This window comes from Lactuca saligna, chromosome 7 (genome assembly GCF_052625555.1).
Source record: "Lactuca saligna cultivar CGN05327 chromosome 7, ASM5262555v1, whole genome shotgun sequence".
Lineage (NCBI taxonomy): Eukaryota > Viridiplantae > Streptophyta > Magnoliopsida > Asterales > Asteraceae > Lactuca > Lactuca saligna.
In genome coordinates this window covers 110,463,009-110,474,173 of record NC_136423.1, presented here as the reverse complement: position 1 = coordinate 110,474,173, position 11,165 = coordinate 110,463,009, and positions in this window count along the sequence as shown.

Genomic DNA, 11,165 nt, shown 5'->3' with positions numbered 1-11,165 from the left:
CAATTCCATGTAACACATAGTATCCAATTCTCATAGGCTATAAGGCATCACACAAATATGGCAGTTCTATCATATGATTCCTGAAAGTATCCTTAGCCCTACTCTAGCTTGCAATTCACACTTCTTATATAATAATCGTAAGACATGGGTATGAGTATTTTGGGAACCACTTACTTGAGCTCAGTTGATTGCGCACATTGCACCCCCATTCTGCATGGTAAAAATATTTTAAAATTTCATTTCCTTTTAAAAGATTATCAATTCCTTAGTTTGAGTTTCGAAACACTCAAAAATGTGCCTGAATCCCTCAAACCAAGGCTTTGATACCAACTTTAAACAATCCAAAAATAGTGATAATTTTTTTTGTTTTAAAAACAATTAGTTACATACATCAGATGTCTCAAAATCAACCACAATACAAAATGTCAAAAACATCAAAGTACAAATAGCCATAAGTGCAAAATCATGAGGGGGATGTTGTGTCATCATTTCGAGCCCTTACCTTTAGTAACAGAAGTACCGAAAACTATAAACATAAACTATAAGAATAAAGCTTAGTGAGTTCCCCAAAGTACCACATACCAAACATATAACTGGTCCTAGCCCTGGGGTATATTCTAACCCAATTTACAATCATCTGCCTAGCCCTAGGGTTTCTTTCAACCCATCACATACTCATGGGCCCAACGCTAGGGTTTATTTTAACCCAATCATAAAATAATGGGGCCATCCGTAGGGTTTATTTCAACCCAATCATACAAATATGAAAGTGTCATAAAGAAAGCTAGCATCCTACATACACAATCTAATGGGTCGGCATTGGTTCCTTCGACCCACAAGCATAATGAAAAGACTCACCTATAACTGAAGATAACCGAATTACACACTCGAGTTGCTACAATGGATCTTCACACTTATCATAACCCAAAATCAAACCTAATAAATAATTTGGGTATTAACCCATAAATAATGGTCAAAATCATCTTTTATCTTATTAAGGGTACAAGACCATTTCACCCTTCCCATACATGACCCCACTATACAAGGCTCAAAACCCCTAATGACCCAAGTCCTAAAACTTTCCCAAATTGGTTTTTAGGAGTACGCCATGCGTACTCCCCATTAACCCCTACGTACTACGAGATCTCGGAAATGTTACGGGGAAAAAGCCCACTACGGCATACGTACTCAAGGGTTACACCCTGTGTAACCACTTGAAGTCCAAACACTTAACTAAGCTCTAAATGCTTAATGACCTGATGTCCAAACTTCAACCCTAATGAACGTCTAAAAACATAAAGCTGCAACCTTTATGACTTTGCATGGCTACAAAGAATCCAAAATCCAACCCCAAGTCTTGTGCATGATCCAAAAGCTTAATAGATCTAGCATGATTGAATGGGAAAGATCAAGATCCCATTTTTAAGAAATCACAAAGCTCTAAAATGAAGAGAAAAACTCCTCATTAGGTTTGGAGTTGTTCAAACTCCTAAGATCCAAAACTATACGACCAAAATGAACAAAACTTTAATAATTATCAAGATCTAAATAAATATGCATTAACTCTAGAACTTTTTACATTTTGGAGGTTGCTAGAGAGGTGAAAATCCCAGATCTACAATTGTTTGAAGCTTCCAAGTGCACTCGAAGATCTCTTTCCTTCAAGAATGGACACACTACACTCAAAAAGCTCAAAATCTCACAAAGGAAAATTAGGGTTTGTGAGGGGCTGTTTAGAAGATGGAGACTGAAGGTAAGAGAGGGCCTAAGGTCGTAATGTCTTTTAAATAGATTCCAAACCCTAAAAATTAGAGTTTGGGATCTACCTGAGTACGCCCTGCATACTTAAAAAGAACCCACAACATCTTTAATGAACTACACATAGAGTACCCATAAAGTATGTCCCGCTTAAGGACTGAATTTGCACTATTTTTATACATAAAGTCAAAACTGAAAAGTACTTGGAACACGGGTGTTATATTAGCCGTTTGTTGCTATTTCTTTCTTATAGCTAAAAAATGCATACTTCTTATAACTGAGGAATATTTTGCAGTGATGAAAGGTACTTAAAATTTCAAGTGGATAATCACTTATCGTACAACTGTGAGTTATGTTACATTTCGTGGACAATGCTACCAGGTATAATTATAAAGATAAAAAATCATCGACTGTTTATGTTTGGTATGAAGGGATCATGGAAGGAATGGACCAAACAGCATGGTGAGTATTATTTTCATTATTTGTTTATTGATTGCTATTAAAAATGTAAGACAAAAATTGTAACTAATTACAGGGGAAATTCAAAGGGCACACCAACTTGAATTCACAAAAGTTTTAGCTTTTTTATTATCAACCAAACATGTTGAATTTGGAAACATCAACATTCAGGCCATTTGATCAAGGCATCTGTAGGGATTACCACATGTTCATAGGCCAAACGTGATCAATGAACATTAATGTCCTTGCATGCAATGGTTCTTTTATAATTAGTTTATTTTACATATTTTTATAGTTTCGATAATTCATTGTGTTTTTTTCAATTTGGGCAATGTAGAATCTTGGTGGGCCAGTGGATATGTTGCTTCCCCACTGGATTTGCCTTATCCACTCCACTACTCTGATGATATGTACCGCTCAGGAGGAACAACTGACCCAGAGATTACGTATTATAGTGTTGTACTTTTAAGTGTTTTCTTATGAAACCATTGTACTTTGAAAAATGAACGTAGAATGTTATAATGATAAATAAATCAATGAAAGAATGTTAGTTTTCCTTTTGTTTAACTTATACTCCATTTAATCTATTTACAACTTAGCTTTCTAGTGAGACCGGAAGCGATGGATAATAGGATATGTTCATAAGGTCATTTTCATGATAATTACATTTCATTTTACCCATTATAGCAATGTACTTACACACATTATAGCAATGTATTTACATTATGTAACTAATTTAAGGCATGATATACTAATTTCCTTTGAACCCGTACCAATGTCCGGTGGGGGGGGGGGGGGGGTTACTAGTTAGTTATCAAACGATATATATATATATATATATATATATATATATATATATATATACATATATATATATATATATATATATATATATATATAAGGGGAGGTTCAATAGAGAACCATAATTAACAAGTAACCAAGGAACCAATCGTGAGCGTCAGAAATCATAATGATCAATAGCCAAGGAAATAGATGTACATTTTTACAGTGGTCGCACACACGCCAAGTTATACCAAAAAAATCCATCTCCTTACCAAAAAACTCACATCTTTTTTTTCGTTTAAAATACTTTTTAGCCCACATTTTTATCAAAAAAAAAAACGAATATACCATTGTTCTTGATTTTTCGTCATCTTTCCATAGAGATCCATGTTGATATATATATATATATATATATATATATATATATATATATATATATATATATATATATATATATATATAAAACAAAAAAAATTTTGAAAAAAACCCCACTTCATTTTGTTAGTTTTTTCAATATTTAAGTTTATTTTTATAAAAGAAAACTAATTATACCAAAAATATTAATTTTTGTACTCTATTAACAAACATCAACACTAACTATTAAAAAAGAAACCTCGAACAATGTTGATTCACACTGTGAATCTAAACTGTAAATATTTCAATTTTTAACATTCACAATGTAAAAAAGATCGATCAGTTGAGATCCACATTGTGAATTTGACTTACTATTATGCACACTGTGAATATGAGAATGTAAAAAAAAAAAAAAAAAAAAAAAAAAAAAAACTGATAGTGTAGATTCACACTTTGAATCTAAACTTTAAATATTTTAAATTGTAACATTCACAATGTAAAAAAACTCGATCAGTTCAAACTCACATTGTGAATCTGACTTACTATTATACACACAGTGACTATTATAATGTTCACAATGTGAATCTGAACATGTTTACAATATGAATATGAACAGTTCACAATGTGAATCTAAACTAAAATATCATTTTTTTTACATGAATATGAATTTATGTTTAAAAAATACAAAAAAATTATGAATTTTGAAATATTTATTAATTTTTTTCTATAGAAAAAATAGACCTTAACTTTAAAAAAAAAAATGATGTGAGTTTTTTTCGATAAAAAAAAGTTCATTTTTTATATATCATGGAAAGATGATGAAAAATCGTGAACAATGGTATATTCGATTTTTTTTTCGATAAAAAACATGATCTAAAAAAATTAAACGAAAAAAGGAAGTGAGTTTTGTTATAATCCGATGCATGTGCGTCCATTGTAAAAGTCTACAACCATTCCTTTTGCCGTTGATCGTTTTAAATTTTGACGCTTCGGATTGGTTCATTGGTTGCTTGATTAATAATGGTTTTCTATTGAACTTATATATATATATATATATATATATATATATATATATATATATATATATATATATATATATATATATATATATATATATATATATATATATATACTAGTTGTTTACACGCGCCAAACGACGTTCAATGTTCACTAACAATAACTCAATCCATTAATTCTTTTACGCAAACAGATTACTATACCAAATAAAATGTGTGTGTGTTGTATAAAGACTCGATTTAAGGTAAACATAAAACTCTCATAATCAACCCACCTGGCTATATGTTCAATGTTTACTAACAATAACTCAATCCATCCGATTCAAATCCATCCAGAACATTACAATGTTATATAATATATTTAGTATCAACCAATTTATAAATCGTCTAATGGTTTGTTTCGGAAATTAGCTTCTTTTCGGCGGATAATGATTAGTTACAATTTAACGGTTAGTTTTGTTTGGAAAACATATCATATTAAAAATAAGACACAATATATTGTAAATTAAAGTTTAGATTTAGCGCCGCCCGGGAGATGGGGGGCTTAATAAATATAAGTATTATATAGAATATGATGTGTTGTTTTGGGTTAAAAATAAAAATAACAACCGTTAATCTAAATAATTACATTGATGCATGTTATGGGTTACAAATGACTCTTCTGTTACTATTTATTAAAATAAAAATGTTTGTTATTATTTTAGGTTTAAAAAAGTTTTGAAGTAACGATGAAAAAATATGATTATGTTTTAGGTTAAACGTAACATATATTTTTTGGGGTTAAAAATAAAAATATTTTTTATTTTTTGTATTTAAACATATTTATGTCCCTTTTTGTTAAAAATTTATACGTTTACTTTAATATATTTTTTTAATAAATAAGTTATTTAATGAAATAATTTAATATAATTTATTAAAAAGGTCTTAAAATCATATTTATAAAATTGATAAGTTACTTTTGCTAGTTTTTAAATCTTTTTTAATTATGTTTTAATTAATGTTTCAATAAATATAGTATTTTAAGCAATTAAAAAAAACTAAAACTATTTGTCTGCAAATATAATGAAATTAATATAATAGATTTGAATTCTTTTCGAGATAATGGACTACATCTTTTTCTATTCTCACAATTTAAGAAATAAATTTTAAAGAGCACATTGAAATCGACTATGTGCACCCTAATATATATATATATATATATATATATATATATATATATATATATATATATATATATATATATATATATATATATATATATATATATATATATATATATATATATATATGGGAAAAGTGAATATACCCTTAAGGGTATATAAACTTAGGTACCAAAACTCATAATAATATATCGTTTTGTTTGATATATTCATTATAATATTGTTAAACTTCAATCCTTAACTTGATTTATATTCAATATTTTTTAAATTTTCACTATCATCTTCCTCTTACATCACATCTTTTTGTTGATTACTTAGTAGGCTATATATATTATTGTTGAAAATGATAATTATGTAAGAGGAAGATAAATATGAAATTTATAAAAATCTTTGAAGTAATTCAAGTTAGAAGTTGAATTATAAGAACATTGGACAATTACAATGTCTATATATGATACAAAACGATGTAGTATAGTGAGTTTAGGTACCTAAGCTTATATACCCTTAAGGGTATATTCACTTTTCTATATATATATATATATATATATATTAAATTTTATCAAAAAACCTAAAACAATATTGTCTTCACAGTAAAACAAACACACGAGTTATCTTTTAAAAAGCAAAACAAAATGTTTATTTCTCTTTTTGTTATATATTTATTGCACATAAAACCAAACCATATCCCTGCAATTACTAAAAAGGAAAGAAAGTAAAGCTTTATTGAACACAAATTATTATACTAAATACGTTTTCATTAATAGAATATTCGATTAGAAACAAATACAGGGGATTATTACAATAATTACAACAATTTCATACGAGGAGAACTTTGCAACGAATGAGCTTATTGAGATAATCATTAATCAAGTACCTGTCATTTAGAGTTGTCCAAAATCTCCCTGGCCTACATAGAAAACAAAACTATCGATCAATGCTTACATATGTGGGTTTAGCTTTATTTGTATGAATCAAGCATACTTTAGTATCAACGAAACAAATTCATATCTGTAAATACATTATCTCACAAAACCTTATGCTGACAACTTTCATAAGACCCACTCGAACCAACACAAACTTCTATATGTAACTTATTTCCAGCCATCATACTTATTTTATCTTTCCATTCGTTCAAAAAAATCATAATTTCATACAACATTAGCAAAAAATGCAAGATTTACACAATTATATATTAAACATATAAAAATGGGCAAATTGCAAAATGTAAAACATTATATTTTAGCATAGCTTATATGTTAAAAAAAAACCCATAAGCAATAGGAAACTTCCAATTTTTGTAGATTCAAATGAGCAATATACACAAAACTAAGAAGATGTTCATAACACCTTTAGCAGCAGATTAACAAACATAAAATGAGGTCCTAGTAACATACATAGTCAGTAAAGAGAAATTCCAATCGTTCTTTTAAAAAAAATAGTAGCAAAATAGAGAAATTAATGTTATATAAACAATGTTACATACATTGACATTTACTTAATATTACCCAAGTTGACCATACCCAACAAACTCTAAAACTCTTGAGGTCATCCATGTTTTCCTCTTATTCAACCTCCTTCCCCTAGAAATTCAAAAATTCTAATAACTAAAGTATACATTGAGTTCAAATAATATAAATTTTATAAACTTATATATGGAGTTTAAAAGTATACATTTATCCCTGTAAATCTGGAATATAAGAAATAAAAGGAGAGAAATTTCTGAAACCTCGTATAGAAACTACATAAAGAAATCAAAACTATAATCACAAGCTTGATAAATCTGCCCAGTAATTTTATTATGAGCAAAAAGAAATCAAAACTATAAATTATAAGTAAATAGTTTCACAAAGTGCTATTAGTAGAGTAATATATATTTTAATGGAAGAGAGTGGTGTTTCCTGATGGAGAAGATGGTCAGACGATGTAAACCACCTATAACAAAATCCATGGAAACTTCGGAACTACCATTAATAAATGGTGATGTCCTAAAATGAAATACCTTTTCGAAATCCCAAACTCATATCTGATCATCAGATCAATCCACCAACAGTTTTTTGGGTTTAATAAAAAAGAATTACAAAATGAAACCCAAAATCACAAAATATTAAAGAAAATTCAGAAAACAAAATTCTATTCATAATCACATGACAAAACACATCTGATAATCAGATTCAGCATAGTGACACTTCGTTTGAAAATTAGATTTCAAATCAATTTTATAGAAGAAATCACTTAAAATATTAATTTAAAAAACAAATTGATTTCAAAAATGGAGAAGCAATAAATTTGATTTTAGAGAAGAAAGAAAACGATTTCAATGATGGAGAAGAGAAACATACATGTGACGCTGCTGGTGGAGGAAGGTACTAAAGTGATGGCTCATGTAGATGAATTTCATGAAATGGCGGAGGAACTCGCTAAAGTGGCTGGAGGTTGGGACCAGAAAGCGTATTCGATATATGGGTGTCCAAGGGTATTAGGGCACTAAAAAAATTGAAATGAAAGTGAAATCAAAATAAATTAAAAATCAATGGAGAGAATCGAGTATTAGAAGATTAAAAGATAAGGGAGATTGAGAGAATGTGGTTTGCCTAAAACCAATTCGATTGAAACTCCAATGAAGCAAATAACAAATAAAAAAAGGTTTCTAGGTTTTCACCAGAGCTTAAGAGAGGAAGATTAGAAAGAGGAATGATTTGAGGAAAAAAAGAAGTTGCATGATATAGGGGAAGAAGAGTTACAATTGAAAGTTTTTTGTTGAAATATAAGGCTTTAAAACAACTCCATTTGTTTCCTTCTTATCCCTAATTTCAATTTGTTTGACTGGATAAGGGATGGGGACCGAGTCAATAGTCATCGTTTAAAACTTATGTTGACTGCATAGCATAAAGTTATTGTACATATCGTATAAGGGGTTGTACCTCTTAAAATTCAGTATTTGAGAAATGAAATGGTTTTTTGTATATGTTAATTTTGTTCATTTCATATTGAATCGCGTCTCACACTTATTTTCAATCGTTGCTTTTTCTTCAAACTTTCTCCTACAACATCATTTATATTGCTTATAACTTTCATTGTCATTCTCTGTTTCAAATTTTCGGTGTTGTGCACTAGAAGGTCATTACCTTCTTTCGCTTGCTGTATATATATATATATATATATATATATATATATATATATATATATATATATATATATATATATATATATAACATTTTTTGTTTTTGTATCAAATATATGTATTCTTATATTTCAATTTTTCTTCGTCACATATTACATGAAATCGTTAACTACTTTTCTAAAACTTTTCAAATAAACAGGAAAATATATAACATACCTTTAATCCAGAAAAAAAATGTACTTTGCTGGAAACCAATTAAAACATATCATTAGCAAAGTACTTTCATGGGATGACAAATGTACCTATTTTCCTGGTCATGGTAATCAATTTTTTGTGTATTCGTTTAGCATGATACTTCCATATTTTATCCGAATGGTAAATCATTAATTTAGTATGGAAAAAAATGTACTTTGCTGGAAACCAATTAAAACATATCATTAGCAAAGTACTTTCATGGGATGAAAAATGTACCCCTACCTATTTTCCTGGTCATGGTAATCAATTTTTTGTGTATTCGTTTAGCATGATACTTCCATATTTTATCCGAATGGTAAATCATTAATTTAGTATGGAAAATGTTCATCAGAAGGGTAAATAGGTAAATGTAATTTAAAAATTGATCAAATCGGTTGTTGCTACTATTTTTGTTTGTTGGATTATCTCAAATTGGTTACTGTTTCTGACCTTATTGTCAAATATGATAGCTTGATATTATATCATTTTTAGAAATGTATGTTTAAAGTACGTTGTTATACCGTTTTTAACAATAACCAGTTGTAATTTTTTCATGTTTTAAATGTCTCTTTTAATTTATCTTTTATGCAATATTAAGGGGATGTATTTTATAAACAATTTAATCTAGAAAGAGTTAAATTATAATTATTCTAATTTGTATATGTTTCTATATAGTAAATACAACCTTTTAAAGATTGCTTGATGTGACTAACAAAATTATGTTTCTATTTTTTAAATCTCATAAAACATTACATAATGTTTTTTGTCTTAACATATTACATCATCCAGTCTAAATTAAGTCAAACAAAACAACAATGTATAAATTTTCATATTAAATGGTTAACCTATTAACATGACTCGATCCCCCAACAACCTTTACAAACTGTAACAACAATATACATTTCTTTTTATCTATCAATAACTATGTGATTTTTTTTATAAATTATAGCAACACACTTACCATGAAAAAAACTTCTAATTTTATACTACAACTTATTTTTTTTACTGGAAAAAACAATATATAACACTTAATATCAACATCATTTTCTACCGGTTTTTCTAAATATTAATACATGAACCATATCAGAAGTAGGCTAAGAAGTTAGAATATAAATTAGGAAATATTGTATTTCCTTGCATATCACATTTACGGTATTATAGACAAATTTTTTTTATTTGATTCTTAAATTTTCTATGTGGTCATATTTATATGGTATAATCAAACTACATAATTACAATTAACATTTTTTTATTAAACTTCATATGTAGGCATACAACACGAATAAGTATATTTTTGAAGGAACATTGTTCAAAATAATTTGTATAATCTAAATACATGTTAATTTTGTTCATTTCATATACTTTTATGTAACATTTGATTTTTTTTGTCATGTTACATTCAAAAGATGGGTTATTAGAACAAACACTTTATGTGTTTGACGAAATGTATCAAAGAGTCTAACACAAGTTCTTTACGCTCACCTCACAACCAAGTATAAATTTTGATTTTTTTTTCTAGATTTTTAACATCATGTGTTTTTGTTGTTTACAACTTCGTAGTGTTACGTGCTTTTTTTGTCCCGTCCTCGTGTTTTTCTATCTAAGATAGGGTTTCATTTTTTATATTTATTGTAAATTATTGATTCACTTTGTTATGACTTTTATCAACATAATAAGATTCTAATAAATTGTTCATTTCTTGATCTTTTAGAAAAAGATGTTCTAACTATATTATCATCTACGATTGTGGTATTCTATTTTGTTGGCTAAGCAATCTATGATTTGGCTATGATGGTTTTTAATGATTATGATTGGCCTGATAATTGTTCCTGCCATCAGAAAATACATTAAACAAAAAGTGAAAGACGATTTTTTAAATTGTTACTCTCATCTAACTTTAAATGATATTTTTTCAAGTTTTATGACATGTAATAGAGTTTTGGCTGAAATTTCCAATTTCGATGGTATGTAACATGTTTTGACTTAAATAACGATATTAGATAATCGGGTAATCAGGTTTCTTCAGTGCTTAAATTATTTTTCAGAAAGTGGTCCAATTTGGTATTACTAATCTCACAAAAGACAAGTCTTATGTCTCTTAGCGTATCCATTGAGTTTAATAGTTTCTTGTTTATATTTGTTTTTAAAGTCAGTTATATCTTGATTTAATGAACGCAAGTTAGAAGGTAGTAAATGTGCAAGAAAAGCAATGTATTAAATATGAGATGATCATGGCTATGTCCAGCCAAAATAAAATTTTAAAGTAACAAATGTTAAATT